This window comes from Vulpes vulpes, chromosome X (genome assembly GCF_048418805.1).
Source record: "Vulpes vulpes isolate BD-2025 chromosome X, VulVul3, whole genome shotgun sequence".
Taxonomy (NCBI): Eukaryota; Metazoa; Chordata; class Mammalia; order Carnivora; family Canidae; genus Vulpes; species Vulpes vulpes.
In genome coordinates, this window is record NC_132796.1 from 110,875,789 (window position 1) to 110,881,277 (window position 5,489).

Below are 5,489 nucleotides of genomic sequence, written 5' to 3' on the forward strand. Positions count from 1 at the left end.
AATGTCCAATTTCTCTTAAAATGTGATTGGTATTATTATTATTGATATTATTATAACCATTATTTATAAATTAAGTCATTTCACAAGTGCTTGCTATATTTTTGACCTTATTTCCTATTATATCCTTCATGCAATGTAACTGAGTATTAGTGTGAGGTACTGAAATGAGGTCAGATTCCAAATAAACAATCCTATGTTAAAAATCTGGTTTCAGTGTTATGAACAGAGAGAAGATTAGCATTCCCCCTGACAAGAGTGAAAGAGGACTCACACCTCAGGACTGACACGATGCATATGGTTAAGGCATTGCCATCTACTTCATGGCATCTAACCATCATTTTTTTGAATGAGTTCAAACTTATGTGACCATCAATCTAATATAGACTGCTATATGCATAAGATGTTATATATGAGCCTAGTGGTAACCACAAATCAAAAACCTGTAATAGATACACAAAAAATGAAGAGAATGTAATCCAAGTATATCATCAAACCACAAGGGAAGAAAGCAAGAGAAGAAAGGAACAAAGAACTACAAAAACAACTGTAAAACAAGTAACAAAATGGCAATAAATATGTATCTATCAATAACTATTTTGACTGTAAGTGGAATAAATGCACCAATCAAAAGACATAAGGTGATTAAATGGATAAAAAAATAAGATCTGTCTATATGTTGCCTACAAAAGACTCACTTCAAAAGACACATGCAGATTGAAAGTGAAAGGGATGGAAAAACATTTACCATGCAAATGGAAGTGAAAAAAAAAGCTGGGGTATAACAATACTTATATTGGACAAAATAGACCTTAAAACAAAGACTGTAACAAGAGACAAAGAAGGATACTACATAATGATGAAGGGAACAATTCAAAAAGAGGATATAACAATAATAAATATTTATGCACCCAACATGGGAGCACCTAAAGACAGAAAGCAACTATAAAGGAGGACACAAAGAACATAAAGGAGGAAATTGTTAGTAATACAATAATATTAGAGGATTTTAACACCCCACTTCTATCAATGGATAGATCATCTAGATAGAAAATCAATTGATATAGCCACTGTGGAAAACAGTAAGGATCCTCAAAAAATTAATAATTGAATTACCGTATGATACAGTAATTTCACCACTGGGTATTTACCCAAAGAAAACAAAAACACTAATTCAAAAAGATATATGGACCCCTATGTTTATGGCAGCATTATTTACAAAAGCCAAGATATAGAAGTAATCCAAATGTCTATCCATAGGAAAATGTGGAAATATATATATATATTTATATATATATTTATATATGTATATATACACATATACATATGTGTATATATATACACCATATATATGGTATAGTTACCATTAGAATATTATTCAGCCATAAAAAGAATGAATTCTTGCCATGTGTAACAACAGGGATGGACCTAGAGGGTATAATGCTAACAAAAAAAAGACAGAGAAAACAAATACCATATGATTTCACTCACACATGAAATTGAAGAAACAAATAAATGAACAAAGAAAAAAAACTAACAAAAAAACAGACTCTTAATAAAGAAAAGGAACTGATGGTAACCAGAGTAGAGGTGGTGGGGGCAGGGGGGGGCGGGAAATGGGTGAAATAGATAAAAGGATTTAAGAGTATACTTATCTTGAACACTGAAAAATGTTTTGAATCGTTGAATCACTATATTGTACACCTGAAACAAATATAACACTGTTTATGCTTGAATACAAAATAAATTTATAAAAATGATAAAAAATGAATAAAATAAATCTATCCCATTCCCTGAAAAATAAAATTAAATAAAATACAATTAGGTGGTTTTAAAATATTTTAATCTTGTGTTCAAATTTTATTTGTGGGCAGCCCTGGTGGCTCAGTGGTTTAGCGCCACCTTTGGCCTGGGGTGTGATCCTGGAAACCCGGGATCAAGTCCCACGTCGGGCTCCCTGCATGGAGCCTGCTTCTCCCTCTGCCTGTGTCTCTGCATCTCTCTCTCTCTCTGTGTCATGAATAAATAAAATCTTTAAAAAAATTCTATTTGTATGACTTGCTAAAAATGGAATTTAAGGAGTTATAAATTATTTCAGTGAGTGAAGTAAGGTGATTAAACAGAATATAGATGTATGTGATACTTATGTAATATAAACACTTAAAAATAATATGAAGCATTTAAACCAGAAAAAAATCTGGTTTCATTATAAATTAGCTTTGTATCATAAGCATGTTATTCAAGTTTTCTCAGCTTTATTGAGGTATAACTGAAAAGTAAAAATTGTATATAGTGGGGTGCTTGGGTGGCTCGGTTGGGCGTCCAACTCTTGACTTTGGTTCAGGTAATGATCTCAGGGATGTGAGATTAAATAAATCTTTAAAAGAAATTGTATATAGTTAAGGTGTACAACGTGATGATTTAATATACATATGTGAAGTAATTACCACGATTAAGTTAATTAACACATCCAAAACCTCACAGAGTTACTGTGTTTTTTGTGTGTAGTGAAATCATTGAAGATCTACTCTCTTGGCAAATTTCTTGTATATAGTACAATATTATTAACTATAGTTACCATGCAAAACATTAGATCCTCAGAAATTACTGGTCTCTCTTTTTTTTAAAGATTTATTTATTTTAGAGAGAGGCAGAGGGAGAGAGTCTCAAGCACTCTACCTGAGACTGGAACTCCACTGAGTGTGGAACCTAACACGGGGCTGGATCTCACGACCCTGAGATCATGACCCGAGCTGAAATCAAGAGTTGGGTGCTCAACTGACTGAGTTACTCAGGCGCCCCAGAAATTATTGACATTATAACTCAAAGTTTGTACCCTTTGGCTAACATGTCTCCATTTCTGCTACCCCCTTGGCCCTTGGTAATCACCCATCTAATGGGTGGTTCTCTGGTTCTATGAATTTGACTTTTTAAGATTTCAAATATAAGTGAGATCATTAATTATCTTTTCTGCCTGGTTTATTTCACTTAGCATAACATCCTCCAGGTTCATCCTCCAGGTTCATCTCCTTTTTTCTTTTTCTTTTTTTTTTTCTTTGAGCTGAATAATATTCCACTGCTTTTTTAAAATTTTTTATTTATATATTTATTTATTTATTTTGCTTTTTCTTTTTTTATCCATTGACAGACACATTGTTGCCATATCTTGGCTATTGTGAATAATGCTGTAATGAACAGCGCAGTGCAGATATGTCTTTGAAATATTAATTTAATTTCCGTTGCATATACAAAATTGAGATTACTGATGATATCTGATAGTTGGATTACTAGAACATATGGAAGTTCTACTTCAAATTTTTATGGGACCTCCCTACTGCTTTTTATTTTATTTTTTATTTTTATTTAATGCTTTTTATTTTATTTTATTTAATGCTTTTTATTTTTATTTAATATTTTTATTTAATATTATGTTTTTATTTAATGCTTTTATTTTATGGGACCTCCCTACTGCTTTTTATTTTAATGGCTGGAATAATTCACATTCCCACTAACAGAGCACAAAGCTTTCCTTTATCCACATCTTCACTAATACCTGTTATCTCTCATCATTTAGATAATAGCCATTTTAACAGGTGTGAGGTGACATTGCATTGGATTTTTGATCTGCATTTCCTTGATGATTAGTGTTGTTGAGCACCTTTTCATATGCCTGTTGGCTATTTAGGTGTCTTCTGTGAAGAAATATCTATTCACTCCTTTGCCCATTTTTTAAATGCTATTTAAATTGGATTACTTATATTTTTGCTATTAAGTTCTAGGAGATCCTTATACATTTTGGATAGTAACACCTTATTGCATATATGGTTTAAAAATATTTTCTCACATTCCATGGGCTGGCTTTTTTCATTTTGTTGATTGTTTCCTTTTCTGTACAGAAGCTTTTCTGCTTGATGTATCCCACTTTTTAAATTTTACTTTATTGCTTGTGCCTTTGGTATTGTTTTCAAAAAGTCATTGTCACCACCAATGTCAAAGAGATTTTCCCCTATGTTTTCTTCTAGGTGTTTCACAATTTCAGGTATCACATTTAAGTCCTTAATCCTTTGAGTTGATTTTTGTGAATGTTGTAAGACAAGGATCCAGTTTCATTCTTTTACAGGTGGATACCCAGTTTTCCCAACACCATTGACCGAAGAGACTCTCCTTTCCAAAATTTGTATTCTGGGCATCCTCGTCAAAGATTAGTTGACCCTATTATGTGTAGGTTTATTGCTGGGCCCTGTATTCCACTGTCATAGATGTCTCTCTTTATGGCAGTACCATACTGCTTTGATTACTACAGTTTTATAACATAGTTCTAAATCAGGAAGTGTGATGGCTCCAGTTTTGTTCTTTTTTTCTCAAGATTGCTTTGGCTATTTAGGGTCTTTTGTGGTTCCATGTACATTTTAGGACTATTTTTTTCTACTTCCATGAAGAATGCCATTGGAATTTTGATAGGAAATGCATTAAATCTATAGATTGGTCAGATAGTATAAATATTTTAGCAATATGAATTCTTCTAATCCATGAACACAGAATATCTTTCCATATTTTTGTTTTCTTTAGTTTATTTCATTAGTGCTTTCTAGTTCTCAGTGTATAGATCTTTCACTTTCTTAAATTTATTCCTAAGTATTTTATTCTTTTTGATTATATTGTAAGTCAGGTGGTTTGTAAATTTCTTTGTCAGATAGTTCATTGTCAATGTCTAGAAACACAACTGATTTGGGTGTGTTGTTCTGTACCCTGCAAATGTACTGAATTTATCTTTAGTTCCAACAGGTTTTCATGGAATCTTTAGTGTTTTCTCTATATAAAACCATGCCATCTGTAAATAGATAATTTTACCTCTTTCTTTCCTATTCAGATACCCTTTATTTCCTTTTCTTGACCAGTTCCTCTTGTTAGTTTTTTTTAAAGATTTATTTATTTATTTTTATTTATGATAGACACAGAGAGAGAGAGAAAGAGGCAGAGACACAGGAGGAGGGAGAAGCAGGCTCCATGCCGGGAGCCCGACGTGGGACTCGATCCCGGGACTCCAGGATCGCTCCCTGGGCCAAAGGCAGGCGCCAAACCGCTGAGCCACCCAGGGATCCCCTCGTTAGGTTTTCCAGTACCATATTGAATAGAACTGGTGAAAGTGGGCACTGTTTTTCCAGATCTTAGAGAATAGGCTTTCAGTCTCTCCTTGTTGAGGATGATGTTAGCGGTGAGATGTGCACATGTGGCTTTCATTATGTTGAGATACATTCCTTCTTTTTAAAAAATATTTTATTTATTTATTTATTTATTTATTTATTTATTTATTTGAGAGAGAGTACATGGGGGCAGAGGGGGATGGAAAGGGAGAGAATCTCAATCAGACTCCATGATAAGTGTGGAGCCCAATGTGGGGCTCCATCTCACAGCCTTGACATCATGACCTGAGCCAAAACCAAGAGTCAGATGTTAACTGACTGAGTCACCCAGGTACCCCAATGTACATT

At 33.4% G+C, this 5,489-nt stretch overlaps 1 non-coding gene across 1 annotated transcript; it reads left to right on the top strand.

The window, feature by feature from the left end:
- The first annotated feature begins 213 nt into the window (after positions 1-213).
- Positions 214-343, top strand: LOC112927698 (U6atac minor spliceosomal RNA). Its single transcript, XR_003236597.1, has one exon. It is a non-coding gene; the product is annotated as a U6atac minor spliceosomal RNA (small nuclear RNA).
- The last annotated feature ends 5,146 nt before the right edge of the window (positions 344-5,489 follow it).